General features: G+C 29.9%; 1 protein-coding gene across 2 annotated transcripts in view; it reads left to right on the top strand.

Annotated features, from left to right (window-relative positions):
- LOC105223192 (UNC93-like protein) overlaps window positions 1-21,190 on the top strand; it is a 90,315-nt gene that overhangs the window by 17,494 nt on the left and 51,631 nt on the right. For both annotated transcript variants that reach the window (XM_011200837.4, XM_019989238.3), the window contains exon 3: window positions 16,346-16,448. The gene's annotated coding sequence lies outside the window, so the exon portion shown is untranslated. The remainder of the gene's footprint in view (window positions 1-16,345; window positions 16,449-21,190) is intronic.

The following is a 21,190-nucleotide window of genomic DNA, read 5'->3' as shown; positions in this document are numbered from 1 at the left end:
TTCAGTCAAATAATTTTCTCCAAACAAATTTTCAAAGAAAATGCAGTTCAAATAAATTGCATTTAAAACGTATTTTTGTTAAAAATTATTTTTTTTTAATATCGGTGAAAAATAAAATCGCATGATATAAATTCTGTCAAAAATTTTCGAAAAAAAATGCACCTAAAATATATTTTTGTTAAAATTTGTGCTAACTTTTGTTGAAAATAAAATCGCATGTTACAAAAAAGTCTAAAATCACTCAAATAATTTTAGAAAATAAGATTTCAAACAAAAAGTTCTGCTCGACAGTTATTTTTTTTTTCTAACATTTCTACTTCTCAAAAGCATTACAACAAACTCATCAATTACAAGGCACCTACAGCAAATCACTTGTCTCCAGTTTTTTTTATAAAGTGAAGCAATTCATCAGTCTCCACCTTTTTCATAATAATTGATGTACTCAGTGCACAGCAAGCAATCATATTTTTTTTTCAAATTCACTTGAGCGCTTTTAACTGACAATTCTCGTTTTTTTTCTATTGTGCTCGGACATTTCCAACGAATAATTAGTTTTATTTGGCTGCGTTAATCTGTCTGAAAAAATCGCTGATCGATTGCTTTTAAATATTGATTAACGAGCGACAAATTTTGAATTGAATAATAATGTATTAACAAAAATTCCAATTTATTTAAAAGAAAAAATTCTAACAGGTAAATGAAGTTGTCAAAAAAAGAAGCTTAAGCAATACATTTCTAATGGTGATGGCTTGAGAAAAATAAAAAAAAGGCAGCAACAAAAAACCAGACAAATACTTAAAAAAACATGTTTAATAAAGACACAGACATTTATTGAGTTTGTCTCTTTAACGTTAAATTGATGTTTTTCGATAATTGATGTTTCTTGGAAAGAAAAAACACACTTAAAAATTTTTAATTCAATTATAAATATTTAGCAAAATTTTATAAAAAAATTCTATTATAATTTTTGTATTATCACGTCAATGTTAAATTTGACAAACCCATCAATCTTTAATTTTGTTAGAAAATGCGCAATTTATATAAAAACTAGTTAACGCTTTTTGGCATTTCGCCAGTTAGGAGGGAGCGAATTTAATTTTTTTATTGTTTTTTGGAAGGAAACTTCCTGTCCTTAATAAAATAAGCCAAAGAATTTTATATTATATAAGAAAAAATTTGATTGGCTCGTGTTTATATACAAAATTTCGAATAAAAAGCTTTAATAAGCAAAAAAAAGAAAGTTCAATAGTAAAACAGATGTAATTACGAGTTTAAGGCAATAAAATCCAATATTCGTTAGATATAGGTGTCTAGCTGTATTAAAACACAACCATAAGGGCTAAAATAAATTTAACTTAATAACAAAATTTACATGTGAATGATTAAACACGAAGTTTACTAAACAAGAGAGCTTTCAGGCTTACGTATTTTCACATTTCAGTGTTTTTGTTGCGCCTTGAACTCGTGTTTATTAGTAAGTTGGGTGTTAATCGTAAACACTGAGTTTACATGAAAAAATTATTCAATTTGTAAGATTGCGTTTGCAAGCTTGTAAAATTTGCTCACATATAGAATCGAGTTTATTGCGAATTTTGGTGTTAAACGTTAAACACCGAGTTTACGAAAACAAAACTTTTGATTAGAGAGTAATGACTAGGATTTGAAATATAATTTATACGTAATATTAAACATCGTGTTAATGATAAACTCGAGTTTATTGACATTTTTGGTGTTTAACGTTAAACACCGAGTTTACGAAAAAAAATTATTTAAAATTTTAAGATTCTTTTTGCAAAATGTGAAAAATTTGCTTACAGATAAACTCGAGTTGCCAGTAAACTTTGGTGTTAAACGTTAAACACCGAGTTTACGAAAAAAAATTCTTTAATTTGAGTTCAGAGAGGCGTAAATAGGACTTGAAACATAATTTATCTGTAATATTGAAAATTTTGGTAATGACTTTAACTGAATAACTTTGTTGTTAAGCATTAAACACCGAGTTTAAGAAAAAGCTCCATTAATTTTTTTATGCGAAGTATTTTTAGATGTTTGAGTAAACATAACAAGAGTAATGAAACAAGATAAATATGACTGACTAGCTGCACTTAACTGTTTCTAGTATTTTCTACATTTTTTTTTTTTGAAAAATATGACTGGATAGCCACACTTGACGACGAACATCTTATGATCAAAAATCAAAAATTTTTTGCTCCAGCCAACCCTGCTTCCTTAATTTACACATGCAAATATACATACTTTGTATAGCGTTCCAACTCGATGATTTGTAGACTATCAAACGTCAACGGCACCAATTGCTGTAAATAATTAAAATCTCCGATGTAATTTTAACGCCCACAGCAAACCAATTGTCTCAGAATTTTGCAATTAAGAAAATTACACATATCCCAAAAGTAATTAATCATTAAGGAATAAAGCAAAAACAAAAACAAAGCAACAAAGTATAAGAAACTAGCAAAGGCAAATTAGAATTTTACACAATTTTAAAAACTTTTCCTAAACGGAAGCGTGTTATGCAGCATTTTTGCATCAGATACTGCAATAATTGCACAACAAATACACGTATGTGAGATAGCAGTGCAGGAGATTGTCGGAATTGATAAATGGGAAGTTGCAACAATGATTTATGTGAATTTCCGCAATATCGCAATACCGGCCAGCAAAGGTGAAGTACAGCACGTAGAGGGTGTAAATTTTTATTAAGCGCATTTTAGCAAATATTTGCGCAATCAAAATGCGCAGCATATCATCTTCCCGGAGCGCTTGTGAATGTGATGTGTGTCGAATGAGGTACAAAGAAATTTCACAGAAAACTGAACTTCCTGCTAAACAGCACAACAAATATAAGCAGTGCTAAATTGAAACGCATAATTATATTTAATTTCTTTTTGTGAAGAAAAAACAGCAAAACAACTTATGCAAATTTGTGCAATAAATTTAAATTTCTACCCGGATCGTGTGGAGCACATTAACACATTTATTGGCAGACGTTTAGGCAGAGGCTGCAGCATGCATATTAATATTTGAGGTTAAAAAATATAAACATTATCAGTTGTATATACAAATTTGGCAAAAATAAAGAATTACTTCGTATGAAGCCACAAGCCAAGCACAACATGAAATCGAATCAAATAATTGATAATAAACCACACAACACCTTCACTACAATTATTTACTATGTTACTCATACGCCATGTCGTGCGCTGCTTTAGTGGCCGTCAAACCGCCGGCTGCAAGCACGATTTCACATGAAAAACCGCAAACATATGGATCACAGTAAACCCAAGATATTATTTTTTTATCACACATTACATTTTATTGTTGTTATTGTTGTTAATGAATTCTGCAAATAATTGTAGTTCACATTAACTGTTTCAACGAACATTTCTTACGAAGGCGATGAGTTTTGCTTAAGCTGACTACAATTGAGGTGCAGATGACACTATTCATGCTTATTTTTATTGTTGTTGTAGTTACATATATATGATCTGATTTTTGACATTCGAAGCAAATTTGGGCCTCAGAAAACACAAACTTTGAGTTGCTGATCAGGATGGTGCTCACATAAAGATGCCACTACGCTATTTATTTTTTTTTATGTTTTTCTACGATTCGAGAAACTGCGTACATAGAATCTCATCACGTCAGCGTTTGAAGATAATAAAACCTATTTGTACGTGTTTCGTGCTTATGACGTCATATGCGCGCTTGTGAGTGATAAGCCCTTGAAACCTTAGACATTTGTGATTATGTTTGAAGCTATGCTTCGCGGCAACATCAAATAAATTTGTAGACTGCATAGCGACTTCGCATGATTGGCAATGTTTTCAATGCAAATTTTTCATTACATGACAGTTTGTATTTTTATTTGTTAATTTAGTCATTAGTTTTCTGGAGCACGCTTTTTGAATACTATGCGATTGAAAATGAAAGGAAAAATGAAGTAAATAGCGAATTTTCGAAAAGGCAAAAGAATTTTTTTTTTATAACTTCAGCCTGAAAAACTTGCTTAAACACGAGTTTAACAGTTGGATTTTAAGATTAAACTCAAATCATAAGAACCGAGTTTACCAAAAAAAAGAGTTATTTTGGAAACAAACATGATTAATTTTTTAAAACTTTCAAATATTACCTAAAAAACTATCTTAAACTCGAGTTTATTATTTGGAGTTTAAGGTTAAATCCAATAAATACAATTAATAATTTTTTTATAACTTACGCCTAAAAGACTTTCATATAGTCGAGTTTATTAGTCGGAGTTTAAGCTTTAACTCAATTCATAAACACGGAGTTTACCAAAAAAAATATCAAAAACAGAAAAATTTCGAAAAATGAAGTAAACAGCGAATTTTCGAAAATACAAAAGAAAAATTTTGTTTACATAAGCCTAAAAAACTAGCTTGCTAATGAACAGAAAGTATTAAACTCGTGTTTGTGACGGACTGTAGACGTAAGAAAAGTATTTTTAAGTAAATGCTTAGATTATTTTACAAGATTTAGTTGTTATTTTTTGGAATTCGAAATGGATAAAAACCTGGCTTACGCCTAATTCGTATCTCGTAGCCTGCCACACTTTAGAAATTAAAAAAAAAGTTAATCCTTTGTACTTACATATATTGACTTTGTACTAAAATATAAATATGAAAATATCTACCTATAAAAGCTCCCTGCTGTTCCTAAATCTATATTTTCCAGTTTTCAATTATTCATAACCTAAAATATTCACAAATGAGCGAGTGAACCCTGAATATATTTACTTACTCTTAAGTGAGTTATTATTTAAATACTTATTTATTCAGATACCGCTTTTATTTACATATCCAACGACCTAGCATTAAAGTAAATACTGATTTTGCAGTTTTTGTTTGTTTTATAAATCTGTCTCATTATTATGACCTTACTTATGTTTGCGCTTTTTATTGAGTACAATAAATTTAATGGCATTTTTGCTGTTCATCTTATATAATTCTTCTTCTTTTGAGGATTTGCGATTTTTAAAGATCTAGAAAATATGGCCTGTGCTATTCGTTATTCAAACTATTTCTTACCATCTTTACAAAATAAATTTTACTAAAACGACTTAAGTATTTTTTCAATATAAATCTTAAATTTTTTCGTCTGCTTTTTAATGAAAGTTTGAATATTTCATCTGAAAAAATGCGGAAATTTTGCTTACAAGCGCATTTCGTGTAAGAAACTTTATCGCAAAGAAAATTCCACAAGCTTTCAATAAAATATTTTCCAATCAAAAGCGAGAACATTCAGGAAGTTAACACAACAACAACACTAAATACAAACTTTAGCAAGTATGTACATATGTAGATATAAAGGGTGATGTCAGGCACAACAAGTACTTAAGCGTAATGTTGTTATTCTCACTTCTTGCGCTAAATAATGAAGAATTCTTTATGCAACTTTCAACACCAAAAATGATAATAAATCTTATTGAAATGGAAACATTTCATTGTCTTCAAAGTGAGTGAATACCTTACGGTATTTACGGTTTGTTGAAACCCAATTTATTGTTGTTGTTTTTGATGTTTATCGGATTTTGGTAGTATTGACAGCAGGTTCAGCAGCAACAGGCACGTAACATTCAGATGAAGGGACAATTAGTCACTCAATCAATCGGTCTGTCAAGAGACCAGCCGGTACAAGGTGATTTTTTGTCAATAATTTACATTATAGCTGTGGGTTTGTGAGTAGAGAGGATGTAGGTGGTTGGGTGTAAACGTGAAGAGCGCTAAGATAAAAAGCGGGAAAAAGATAAGAAGTTATAGGTAATTTTTTTTTTTGTTGTGAAGACGTATTGTGATGGGGAGTACTCAAAACGGATAAAAAAATTCTAATGAAAGATAAAGTTATATAAAAGCTACAGTATGAGTAGTGTTGCCGTATGTTTTATTTTGTATAATAAGTAGTATAAGCATTTCATCATTCACTCCTCGCTAGGAAGCATTGAACTACAGATCACAACATAGCAATAATTAAAATTGAAGCATCTGCAGGCTCACGGAATGAAAATTTTTAAACAAATATCTATTCAAAAAGTAATTCAAAAAGCAAAGAGTAAATAATAAATAACAATAAAAGATAATAAAAAAAAATTGAAAAGCAGCAAAAACACATTACCACAATCGCATAACGATATAAGTCTATTTGTGCACCCACATTACCGAATATTGGCGAAATTTCATTGGTGGCGGCATTCATTTGTGACTAGGAAACACAAGCAAAAGCGTAATGGCATATATAAAGACGCTTATGTAGCTATCGGAGTGGCGCCGTCGCGAAAACGTGATCAGCCGCGTCACTTTTGGCCTACTTTGACTATACGGCAACGCATCTATGCACAGGTACATATAATACACAGCTGCTGGCTATATATTAGATGTGCACAAATGCATATATCGATACAAATATGTATTGTTGTGTATATATATTTATAAGTATATATATGCGTTAAAGTCGTCAGTGAAAGATAATAATGTGCGAAACTTATTTTATACTTCGCAATGTAAATGGCACACTAGTTTAATGTGTTTGGCAACATGTTGCCGACAGGTGTGCGATATGGCTAGCAACATGTGCAGAGCATTCGCATGCAAGAAATTGTTGAAAATCAGGATTTAAAGTGTATGAATAATGTTGCTGGGGAACAAGAGCTGAAGTTGAAATAAGTATTCAGCAGAAATGGATTAAAGGAAGTCTTCGGAGTTAAAAATAGTGTGACTTGGGAATATGAATGTATTATTTCTTAAATATTTATAGATAAATTTATGATTTTTCCAATTTAGATTACTTCAGTAGACAGGTGATGTTTCAGACCACTTTTTATGTTGAATTACTGTCTTTTAGTTATTTATATAAAGCATTTTCCAGTAATGAAACAATGATTTACCTAAAATGTCTTATCCGAAATTTCAATTTTTGTGCTTTGTTCCTTCTTTTATTTCAATATGGTTCGTATGTGACTTGAATACGATTTTTTCCTAATTATAAGACCGCCTAATTGTAGGCTTTGATTTATTTGATATAGCACAACTTAAAGTGAGGCATACATTTAAGAGTATGATCTAATAAAAAAGCAAAAACATGAGCTCAAATTATTAATATATATTTTCTGTAGATATTTAAGCGCTTAAGCCAGAATTAAAAAAAAAAGTTAGTATAAAACAAGAAAAAATTTGAATTGGAAACTATAATATCTTTCACGGGAGCATTTTTTAAGCCATAAAAGGATATATTGTGTTGATTTTTGTAATTCAGTTTGTATGACAGCTATATGCTATAACCTGATCTGAAAAAAAAATTTTGGAAATTGTAACATTTCCTTGGATAATACTTTATAACAAATTTTTGAAGATATTTCGTCAGATAAAATAGTTTTCTATACAAAAACATCATTTTGATAGTTCTGTTTCTATGGCAGCTTTATGGTCACGTGATCCGATATCGGTAGTTTCTTGGGGAGAAAAACGAAGTTTATTTCTTGGTGTTACCAATATAGCAACAAACTTAATATACCCCGTTCGGGATATAAATAAATATTTATTAGCATAATATTAAATTAGAAAACTGACTAACCTTCTATTGATACACGTTTTCAGTTCTTATATCCAAACAATTGTGGCTCATGTAACCTAACTGCAAACTACACACAAATATACTTTTCAACCAGAAAATTTGGCCTATAACCACTTGTTAAATATTTTATTTACAAAGTCTCCCAAAATATACGCGTATGCGTAAATATTCCTCAGCAGACATATTTTAAATTTATTACGCGTTTAAAATACGCAAAAAGACAAATAATAAATTTGCTCTTGGGGATTCCCACAACCTTTATTTTAAGTACTGCTCCAAATATTCACAAAAGCGTTTAACTTTCTTATAAATATACAATTTTATTAATATAAAACAACACAATTTAGTGAAAGGTTAGTACGACACAAATAGTTAACAAGCGCGTAAGCAAAATATTTTTAGATGCATAGTCTAAACGCCTGGACGCGGTAACTAAAATTTGCATGAAAGCCGCACACAACCACACAAACGAAGACGTTGTTGCAAAGGTTGAAAAATCGAAAACACAAAATACGCGACTGCTTTGCTAACTAAACAAATGTTTGAATCTTTTATTGCCTTTTGTTTTTTGAATGCTCAAATAACTGGCCCAACAAGCAGTCAGAGAAGACAGCTGATGCGCGGCTCGGTTTTGCATAAACACACAAGGAATGCATACGAGTTAAGTATTTTAAGTTATACTTAGCGCCAGCGTCATGCGATAGCCAGCCGTTTGGGTGCTATTTCAGCCCAAGTCGACGCTACTATCCAATACTTTGTCAGTTGGTTGACTTGACTTGACTTGACTTGAGTTGAGTTGAGTTGGTAAAAGCCCAAATCGAAAACAAGCCGCTGATAGATAAAACATTGAAGACAACACCAAATGCGCGTAAAAACTAGAAATGAGAAATACAATATGCATACGGTAAATATGTATAATTGTATATATGTATGCATGTATATGGGTTTGAACGAGCGAAAAATGTGTGCTATACCGGCGTAAACTGGATAAAACTAGAAACGGTGGGGTTTTCTAACATCATTTGACTTTTGGGTCGCTTGTTTGCTGAAGAAAAAAAATAAAATAAAAATACTAACAAAAAAAAAATCAAATAAAAGAAATTATAGTAATAAATAGTAGACTATAAAATATTCATGAGCGATTCGGATATTTATGTAAATTAGTTTGTAAATAAGTATGAGGTGTTTAAGGTATGCTTAGAAATATACATGTACAAGAATTTATATATATGTACATATAAGTATGCGGTATCTGTGTTAAGTTAAAGCTGATTTTACGATTGATTTGCTTAAATCACTGATTTATCGCCTTCTAGCTAGACCAACAAATTTAAATAACTCAGCTCGCCTCTTTTTTGATTTGAAGAATTGCGCGTTAGAGCATTCAACTTTAAGATCTAGCACAACATTAGATAACGGAATAAATTACTTTTAGCATTAATATTTGAGGGCAGCTACACTGATTGATATCAAACGCTAAAGAACACACTGACATTTAATACATACATATTTATATTGATACTACAAAATACGAAAAGACTTCTTCGACTACCAATATACCTAATATATGTACATATGAATAATAAATAATAATAGTTTAACATAAATTTCAAATCAATCACGCATATATACATTCATACTACCATATAATACATATTAAAATTTATTACAGTTTATTGCACACACTCACACTCACACATACAAATCTACAATTGATTTCATTCTTATGTTAATCACCCACTCATTTGCATACATTGAACTCGTAATCAAAATATTATAGATTTAATTTGATTTCCATACAAAAGCAGTTCAATAATCAATACTTGCATAGCTAATCGTTTGTTATGCGGAAGTGATAATGAGTTTATGTAAACACAGTTGGTATTTAAATCGTTAGAAACAAAAAGACCTTTGTGGCTTTTAAATATGCAGTTCATATTTTTAAATAGTCATACAAACTTTTTATAACTTTGTAGTTTATGAGTTCGCACTCGCTTGCAGTTTGCATAATTAGGCGGCCGGTGGCACATACCCGGTATATACACATACTAAGTTAGTACAATTGTATAACATGTTTTAGTATATTCAGGCGCTTAATGATTGCTTCGAATCACATTTGCCTACTCATGCACATATATTAATATATACATACTTATATATATTCATATTGTAATATATTCCTGCACAAATCAATGACTTGCACATTTCAATAAGTGGACCAGTTTAAGTTTTAATTGATTATTGATTGGATATATCTTAAAAATAGTTACACAGAAACGGCTGGATTGGTTGAGTTGAAATTTATATACGACTTTCTTAGATATGTGTCAGGAAAATGTGAAAATAAGTTTTTACATGACCTTCTTGGATATTTGCCGGGCAAATATGAAAAAAATAAATTAATATAATTTTTGATAATAATTTCGATTTTTTAAGCTCCGCCTAAGTGTAGAATTTTTAACAGAAGAATTTTTTTTGTAAAACAGCAATTTTTCAATAATCCAAAGTTTATCTAGTCTCTCCATCATTATCTGTGTTCATCTGTAGTAATAATACATTTTTTGGTCTTTGAATTTGAGATAATTTTAATCAGAAAAATCATCCTCACCGCCAGACAACTGCTTTTGAAGGTTTTCTTGGAGATCAACTACGCGATCAAGATAGTCCAAAATTTTTCAAAATAAATTGATGGATATAAAAGTAAATTAGACTCTGCAAATTATTGTAATTTTTAGCTTTTTTATTAAATCGAATGCTATAAAAAATCACAAAAAAAACACGTTTTTCTGCCTTGCGAGTGGATATATTCTCTTAAGGGGTTACATGGGTTTACTGTTTCAATAAATCGATTTTTTTTATTGTCTTATTAATATCTACAACATCTCTAGAATTTTGTCCTAAGTTTTTAAGATGATCCGAGTAATAGTTTCGGAGCTACATCATTGAGAACTTGCGAGCTCGAGTCTAGCTAGACTAAGTGCGCCGAGTTTAAACGCGTTTTCTCGAAACTATGTTTTTGGAGTTGGATAACAAAATTTCTCGAGAACTACTTAACCGATCTTCATGAAATTTTACACAGGTCTTTGAGATACAGTTCTTAACAACTTGGATGAAGGATTTTTTTTTCAATTACTATGAACTACTAAAAACAAAAATTCGCGAAATTTTCACTGAAATTTTAATTTTTTTTGTCTTCCAAAAATCTAATTTTGAGTTTTTTCCTTCGTCCATTCTGTGAGTTAAAGTTTTAACTTTATTCAAAAAATTTCAGAATTTCTTTATAAAACAAAAAAATCTAATAAAAAATTTCATTTTTATGAGAAAAAATAGTTGTGTATAACGCCCGTTTTTGCGGTTTATAAAACAAATTTAGTTAAAGTCTCAGCACCATAAATTAGTGTATAGTAGTCTCAAATTTTGTTTATTAACTGCAAAAAACAGGATATTAAAATGTATTTATATATACGTAGATATTTTTATTTTTTCATTGTACAATCAGTACCATTTTGCCAAAGTCTTAAAAGCTTAACTATAATAAATCAACGCTTGAATAGAACGTGCATTAAGAATAGAATTTTTATTATATCCGGTTGTTTGAAAATACACTGTATGTACATACATATATGCACAGTATAATAAAAGGTTTATATTGCACACAAAATTCTTATTCTCTTTTATTATTTATTGTTTAATTTTTGATAAATTAGCGTGGCCAAATTCGTTACTAAGCGCTGAGCATTTTGTAATGCGCAATTCAATCATCAATGGCAATTAATTAACCCTTTTGTGTGACTTAAAAAAATTCTAAAAAATCTATCAAGTGACATTTTATGATACTACACTCAAAGTTGGCTTAGAAAATATACTTTTAAACCGCTTACGTCTATTTATAAGCGTAGAATATGTCAAAAACTTGAATAGCAATAATATTGATATTTATTAAATATAATTTTTTTTATTGTAAATTTCAATATATTAAAAATGAGCTTACTTTGTGTCCAAAAAAATGTAAAAAATGTGCCCGAAAATTAAAGCTGCTTAAAACTAATGACGCAGTCAAGTAATCAAGAGCGCAAGTCGGATGAATTGGGGAATTTTGCTTTGCAAAATTGCATTGTAATGTGACATTTTATTTATGGTACTAGCGGTGCTTTGTGAAGACATTCTGAAGTGTTTTGATAATTCTTAAATCGGAAAAAAATTTTAATTGATTTATTAAAGTTTTTTTAATATACTTTATAGCTTGTAGCGCTAACCAAGCGTTGCTGCGGCTAAGGATATATGAAATTGTATTACTTTTCAATAAAATGAAATATTATGAATCAATACTAAAGCTTTATAGGTTGTATAAAAAATCCACGGGGATATATGTAGAGTCTCCTGACCTTACAGAAAACCTGTAGACTGATATCAAGAAAAGAGTAACTGAAGAGAAATCAATCAACTCGAGAGATTTATGGCAGGTAGTGAAAGAGGCTAGGAAAAGAATACCAATAAAGCGTTGCCAGGAGCTCATAGACTCCATGTCTCGGAGATGTGGTGGTGTATTAAAAATAGAGGTTATTTTACGAAATATTAATTATTTATTATTTATCCTGTAAAGCTTTGGAAGCATTATAAGTGTTTTTGCGCAATGCCGATCAGCTGCAGTAAATTTGTAGGAACTTGGCATTCTCATCGGAAACTATTTTTTATATATACTTTTTTTTTTAATTTCATTAATAATTTTTTATATTTTTTTACTATTAAATTATTATTTTTTCATAATTATATTAATAAAAATTTCTCAATAATTTTTAAAATTATTTTTTGTTGTAACTTCTCCATTTTTAAAATAATTTTTGTAATTTACGGTAACAATTTAATTACTGTTTCAAAAGCTGCTCAATTGCGTTTACAGCACAGCTTCACTCGGCAGCAAAATTGCATGCGCTATTTTTTATAAGCTTTCATATTTTGCATTTCACTTCATTCCGTTTTTTTGTATAGAAATTTCTCGTATGTAATTACAATCATACTGCGTTTGAATGCATAAATCTTTGTGTGCGCAACTGGAATTACCAGAAGCTAATTTTTTATTGCTCCAAATAAGTAAATTGATTGTAAAAACTGCAATTATCTGTAATAAATAAATCTAGTTGACATTTGCAAACGCTACTGCTTTTAATTTAATTGTTGTCAAAAAATATTTATTTATCTTCAAAAAAAGCTTATTTTCTTTATTCATTTTTATTATTTTTAAAATTGGATTTTTACAAGGAAATGTTTAATATTTTTAATGAGTTTAAAAGAAATAATTTTTCATTGAAATATTTAATATTTTTATTTAAAAAAAAATAATTATTTTTTCCATTAATTATGTTTTATTATTTAAAAAAAATTTTTTTTTTTTTAATAAGTTTAAAATTATATATAAAATTATTCATACAAGTCATAAGGTATATATTTAAGGTTTCGAATAAAGAGTTAACAATTTTTTTAGACTTTTTTCCTTAAACATTTTCGCAAAATAATTGACCAATCCAAAGGCACATTTCTCTAAAAAAAATTTAGTCTACCTACATAAATTTCATTAGATACATTTTCAATATCAACAATCATAACATTTTTTGTAAGCGAAAACAACCGGCAAATTAATATATCATATAAAATATATCATTTCGTCACGTAAAATGCAAAACAACGTATCATCAAAAAAAATCAAAATTGAGTTTTTTATTGCTTACGATGCACTACATCATACAGCATATATGTAGCATAAAATTTTCAGCTTCCGCGGTCAGATATAACCAATATATAACCGAAATGTTTTCAGATATAACCAATATATAACCTATATATACTATAACCACTTTATAACCAAAACTCAAATTTTGTTTCAATATGAGTGGTTGTGATTATATCGTTTTTCCTGCGCCTATAAACTTATAAAAAGTGATGTTAGGTTATTTTTCATTTTAGGTGACGATTTGTAATATTGCCCTATTCCACTATCATTTGAATCATCTAATGAATATTAAGGCAAATATTAATTAAAAATATATATTCGCCTTTGTAAAAGCTGACATATTATTATGATTATTTTAATATTCTTTATTCCTTATTTAATTTTTTTTATATCTCAGCTTTTAATCTATAAATTTCAATTACTTGTTCGTAATGACTTCATTGTTTAGCAAAAAATAAACTTGATATTTCATTGTTGCTTAATTAACTTAAGCCGTCTACAAATTTATGGCGGATATGCGGCTCAGGTCTGTCTGCGTGAAAAGTATCAAAACAAAATGTAATCTACTGGGTTTTCAATTAAGTTTAGTGTTTTTTATACAAATAATATCGTTTTTTCTTCAAATAATTTCGTCTAATTACATATTGTGAGGAAGTATATGGAAGTTATCTAAATACATATGTATGAGCAGTTTATATTTTATCCGTAATTAAGAGTGTTATAGCCATGCTGAAATTATTTATTTCTAGTTGTATGTGGCTTTCCTGATATTTATATCGTTAATATTGAAACTATAGCAAGAAAAAGAGGCGGATATTTTTGCAATAATGGCGCGTGCAAGGTTGTCAATTATTGATGGTTTTATTAAGGGATCTAGTGATAAAAAAGCAACTGTAATTAATTTTTTCCAGGGAACTAATTATGAAGAAAAATACATAATTAAATTGTAAGAAATTGTATAATTGTCATTACATACAACAAAGTAATTTATTTATTATATTATTTGATTACTTACAAGTTAATTCTGTATTTTTTCTAAAGCTAGATCTCTTTTATATAATTTCCTTTATCTAGTAAAAAATTTCATTACAATCAATATTGATTTGTCCGATTACTTCTAATCAACCGGCGTTAAACTAATAGTTATTAATATATAAATCACTACAAGTTCATAACTAGCAAAGAATCGAGTTTCAGCAAGCATCTTCAGTTTGCCCTTTCCACTTGAATATTTGCCCTAATGCCTTACACCAAAAGCGCTAACGACTTTTAAACGATTCTGAAATGATTTCTGCATATTAATTTAATGCAGATTTGTACGCTCAGCAGCTGTCGCCGCAGCCGCAATCACTTTGCCGGCAGCGGCACTGCAATTCACTGTTCACGTGATCTTTCCAGTTCATTGATTCAGAGAAATCGCATGCGTAACAGACATTTACAAGTCGGCTAAGTGCTCGTCACTCATATACATATCGTGTAACACGAACACAGAATACGACATTACAAATGCCGCCGCCGCTGCTGTCTTCGCACAGCAATCGATAGCACTATCAAAATTATGTAGAAGCATGTAAGTTTTTTATCGCAGCTACGTACGCTCACCGGCGTTACGATTTCAATTTTAAGGAAAAAACTTCAATATATAAGAGAAAACAATTTAGCAAATAAAATAAAGCGACACGATCATGACAGTATTGGTCGAACAAATGATTCAAATGCTAATACAAAGCGGTGGGAGGTATAAGTATATAAACTTACATATAAATATATATAATGTATGTGTATTTACATATATTTTTACACTTATGTATCTATATCTATTTATTATATCAAGTGTTTACATTCTGTAACTGCATTAAAGATGAGTGCTACTTAATAGGTTTCACTGTACGATCGCCATTTGGAGGCTCTTCCGACAGACAAACAAGTTAGCCGCATGACAGTCGCGGCGCAGCGTTTGTTGTGCGCTTTGATTTCCGATTGTTTCCGGTTAAAACTAGATGTTATATGAAATGAAAACAAAATGTAAATATATATATATATGTATTTCATTAAGCATTGTGTAGCGCTGCTGGAATTTTCCGACGTTATTAGTTACAAGTTTATTAGTGGACATACGCGCACAAATATTATATTATACATGCAGGCATACTGTATTTATGGGCAATCAGTGGAGAAATGGTGGTGCATTTATTACTGTTAACGATTACAAACGATGCGCTGACATTTGTTGTTGGCGCATTTGGGCGGTTAATAAATTGTGGTTAACTTTGCATTTTTAGAGAAATGAAAATGTGTTTGTTTATAATTATTTCTATAAATTATTTCATAACAATTAATGTAAACATGGAAACATTTATCTTGGATTCACCATTGCTTAGCGCGTTAGGTTTGAGCGCTACCCGTTAGTATGGAATTGAATTTAATTTAAGGGAGGGTGCAGATACCATATTAAACTGATATAAGCGCTTGCTATTCGATAGCTATTCCTCTTATCTTTATGCAAGTTGTCTTTTCGATTCACTAATATTATATTTTGATCTCTATTTCATGCTGGTTATCCTATTTATACCAGTTGTTTGTTCGATTTACTATTTTCACATTATTCATTTCTATTTCATTGCAATTGCTTATTTTATTTATGGCAGTTATCTGTTCGATTCACTTATTTTACATTTTTGATCACTATTTGATTATCACTGCTTACCCTATTTATACCAGTTGTTTGATTGATTCACTAATTCTACATTTATAAACTCTATTTGGTTATAACTGCTTACTCTATTTATACCAGTTGTTTGTTCGATTCACCACTTGTCCATTTTGGCCATTTCAGGATATTGAGAAAGTTCTGCACACTTTATAAATATTTTTTTTTATTGTCATTAGCTAACTAATTTTTTATACAGATCTTCTAATAAATATTAATATTATTAAACTTAATATCACAAATAAGTATGAAATATAAAAATAATATATTTATTTCAAATAAATTTTCGTTTTTATTTGCAGATCTTTTCTATATTTCGGGTGATATTCATAGCCTTTAATTTTATTCGTATATAATTGATGGGAATCACCAAAGCGGAACTTCTTGATCAGTTAGTCTAATCAGGTGAGTTATTAAGATAACGAAAAGTAAATAACTAGGAGCAAATAAAAAAAATAGTTAATTAAACTTTGTAAAAATATATATACATATTTGTGTATTTGTTTTTGTTCTACTACTAACTTAGAAGACAATAGGAATATCTATATTGTGAACGTAACGTTTGAATGCGATATTATAGATCAGACGTAAATTAGTAAAGAAATAATAATACTTGAGAATTATAGTATAAATAGAGGATTATTTGGGTATATTAAATATATAAGCGATAACTATACAAATAAATTATAAAAAAAAAAATAAATAAATAGATAACAAAAATCAGATTATATGAGAAGCTTTCCCCGAGCAAAAATATACATAAATTAAACTACCATATTTAATTGGATTATATTCGATATCATTCTCTATTCAATAACAGAACATTAACAAAAATTTAGGAGAGGTTTACTTTAAAACCGAATCTTCGTATAATAATATAACAAATTTTATACAATAATCTATCTAAATCGTGGACCTTTCTAAAACCTCTCTAAGATGTTTTTTGCAACTATAAATATTGGATAGTCGAAAAAGTCTTTTCGTATTTTCTAATCAAATTTTAACTTAGTTTTTTTTTATATTTTTATACAAAAGCTAGTTTTTATTCAAGTATATTGGCTACTAATCAGCTATATTTGATTTCTCCACACACGTAGCTTAATATCACTGTTCATACATTTATGCATGTTTATACAAAAAAACACACGAAATCAAACCCACAACCATAAAAGAAGCTCCCTCAGAACCATCACACCACATATTATATGACCGCACTCTTAGTTCCACCTTCAGGTCATATTTTATTCGCGACTTATCGCCACTTGAAAAATGTGCTGATCGCTGCAGCAAATTGAAGCATATAAAGAGTTTAGTGGCTTCAGCGTATCGAAAAAAAATTAAATCACAGCAGAAAAATCGTTTGGTAATAATAAATTAATCGTTTCAAGCGCTAATTTATTTTGTACCACTTGTTACGAAAAATCCAAAAAGTTTCAAAATAGCATACATACGTCATTTGATTAGCCAGATTCCGATACTTAGTGATTTTGATGAAAAATAAAAAAAATTCTTTTGACTGACTGACGGCTTTTACCATTGCTGAGAGAATTTATTGCTCATAAATAAGGCGATTTATTGGCAAGTAGCTGAATGTTGGTATAATTTTTATTTTTACTTTGACTTTTACTTAGTTGGAGTGCTCACACCATAATTTTTTTAAGATTTTCTAATGACTGTTGATAGTTGGTTCAATTTTATTTTGAATTTTGTGCTAATAGCAATATTTATGTGCGGTTTTGGCAACACTTTCTTGTGACAGATAATTAAATGCTTAAAAAAAATATTAAATATTCCTTTCATATATAATATACATATATATTTATTTATATTTATCACATAATTCAGCATTAACCATAATACTGCTTTAGAGAAATAAAAAAACGACTTAATAATGTTTCTATTCACAATTTTACACCGTAACTTTATTAAGAAATCGCTTATACCGCCAATTTATAGCAGATATGTCTCCTATGTACGTCAATAGCTTCTTTAACAAAAGCCTTACCGCTTTTTATAATGCGATTTATATGTATATTTTCAAAACTTGAATAGAAATAACGGTGTTTTATAACAATCTCATAAAATATTTCCGAAGCGAAAAAAAATCTGAAATTCGAACACTTCTTTCATGCAAATGAATGAATTCTCATTTCATTCTTTGCCGCCCTTCTCTATCATTCTCTTTAATTAAATTTGAAATTTACCGTTACCAAATTTCAGCGCCAAAAAATGGCATTGATATTCATACATATATACATACATACCTATACAAGTGTATGCCTGTAGTATGTCTTTTGCAGTTAATTGCCTCCACTGCCGTCACAGCTGATTGCATTTTGCATTTTCACTAAAAATAGAATTTTTTAATAGCCCCACACAACAACACAAAGTGAAGGGAATTAAATATTTTTCGGCATTACAAAATATGCTTCATTGCACACTGCAAATACTATAAATACATACATACGAACGTAAACTGTACGAAAATAACTCAAGTCTTAAAAAAGTGCCTATATAACTTTAAAAATAGCCGCCAATATCGTTAAATGATGTGCAATACGAAGATGTATATTTATGTAATGTGGCTATATACGAGTATAAGTAACGTCAAAATATGTTTTTTTTTTACTGTTTAGAGCTCAGCAGGTCGAAAAGTTTCGCTGGTTAAAGCAACAGGTGCGCAAGCAGGCATTTTTCTGAAGAGGGGTTTTGCAGAGAAAAAATTTTATAAAAATCAGAGTTTGAACTGATTAGAAAACTAAGAGGATTTTCAGTGCAAATTGATTTAATAAGGCAAATTTTACTAAAATAAATTTCAACAAAATTTCTTAATAAAAATAGCAATACTCGTATGTCTATCGGCAGGGGAAAAAGTAGTCTTAAACATGTTTATATAAAATATTTTCTGATGAAGTAAAAAAAATCTGCAAATTTTGGAAAAAATATGATTATATTTAAAAAATTCGCTGGTCTTCAGGAACTTTTGTCATATCCTCTTAACATTTTTGAAACTCTACTTAAATGTCGAATAAAGTAATTCATGAGCGAAAATTAATTATTTTCGAAACGATTTGCGCTTGCAGTCCGGGTCAAATTTGATCAGTTGCTCTACTGAAACCTTAAATGCTCAGTTCATTAATAACCATATTTCCGTTACTTTGAGAGCATATTAATTTTTTATGACAAAAAAAAAATCGAAACGATTTGCGCGTGCAATCCTGGTGAAATTGTATCAGATAATAGACTGAAAATTTAATTATCAATTTATTAATAATGGAATTTCCCTCACTTTGGGAGCAATTTAATTTTAATACATTTTTATACGCTCCAACCCAACTTCGACCTTTTGCTTAAGACCTTTCAGTTTTTTCAAACTAACATCAACTAAGTTAGCCGCTTGCTTCCAGTCAAATACCTTATTTTTATTTAGTAAAAAGTATGTAAGAAGCGTCATTTGACCCCAAAACCCCACCTAGTGTGCGGCCTTGACACAGGTATAGCATATACACTCGTAAACTCAAAGCATACAAGGCATTATTATTATGTCGCTGCAACATGTTGGCACTGCTGGCAATCGTAAAGCAACAATAAAAAGCGAAAACAAAACTGCTTGCAATCGTGAGACGTTATTGCGAAACTTTAATTGAATTGCAATTATCTTTACCATGGCAAGCGAGCAAAGAAAAAAACATTAAAAAATTATTTCAAAAAAATGAGCAAAGGCAGCAAAAACCATCAATTGACCAATAAATAATAATCGCCAGCTAGTGGCGGCAACAGCCGAGCAAACAGCAGTCCTTGCCGCAAATTCCAAATTTTTGACCACAATATAGCACTTTTTGTGTATGTGTGTGTGTGTTTGTTGTGTTGCGGCTCAACAACATCACCACAGCTTTCGTTGTTGCGGAAGTTGCGCATTTGCGGTTTGCAATTTGCAGCATTGCTCAAAAAGTGAAAAAAAATTGCATAATTAGTATTTCCATAAGTAGTTCTGTATATATGTATATAGGTATGTGTGCGCAGTTTCTCACTTGCATACAGACATTTTTTTGCTAATTGGCATTCTAATCGCTATGAAGGTCTGCCTTCCCACCGGCTTGCAGCGCGCTTGCTTTCTTTCCACTGCGCATACTGTGCGCTGGACAGACATAAACACACATATCCATGTATATATATACAGCTTCGTTTCCATAATTTTTCTCAATGCCTTTTTTACGGCAACATTTCATTTCACAAGTAGCAAATTAAAGTATCTAACAGCTACCGACAGTCGGAAGCAATTGGAGGTGTGAAACAATGTTATAATTGCTGTGTTCATTAAGAAAAAATTGCAAACAATAAACACATGAGCAACAACAACAACTACTTTAAATAAATAGTAACTCAATTAAAGGCTAAGTGTTGCTGGTGAATTGCTGCTACTTCGCACTGGCGCTACAAAGGCGCTGTGTGATGATGCCGTGGCGGTGTGCTCACACTACTATGTACCGTTGATTAATTTATGAGCTTTGATAAGATCACTGTCATTTCAACTAATGTCGTCTAGTGTTATTTTATTATTTGTAAACAAATAAATTATATATGTACACCGACTATTAGTAATTTGTTTGCTTAATTAATTGCATATTTCCTTTTACTTTGGGATTCACTTCCGTCGGCACTTGCTCAATATTTAGAGAACAAAAAACAGCGAAACGTTATTAATAAATCACGTTGCAGACAATTTGATAATGTTCAGTATATTTTGTTTACCGCTAAGTTGAGTGGTTGTAATATTAATAGAACATTACTGCATTTGCTTTAGTTGAGTGAAATATATTCTAAAAATGTCGCTCTCATTTGACTATTGAGAAGTAAATGCTAAGGTCTTATAACGTAAAGTGGTGGTTTTATGAAGATTTTCGGACTGCTTTCAACTGATAATACTGGTAGTTTTTGAAGATGGTGATAGTCTTGAAAATTGTAAATAAATAGTATTAAACAAAATTTCAAATTGAATAATTTCACAATTAAGGAGTTATATGAGTTTCCTCGGGTAAAAAATAAACTTTTTTAACACATAACCTAGCTAGCCTCGGGCGCATATGTTTTCAAGGCTGTATCTCCGAAGCTATTAATCGGATCAACTTGGAAATTTAGGACAAAAT

This window comes from Bactrocera dorsalis, chromosome 4 (genome assembly GCF_023373825.1).
Source record: "Bactrocera dorsalis isolate Fly_Bdor chromosome 4, ASM2337382v1, whole genome shotgun sequence".
Taxonomy (NCBI): domain Eukaryota; kingdom Metazoa; phylum Arthropoda; class Insecta; order Diptera; family Tephritidae; genus Bactrocera; species Bactrocera dorsalis.
The sequence above is the reverse complement of the archived record's forward strand: the minus strand, read 5'-3'. Positions and strand labels throughout refer to the sequence as shown.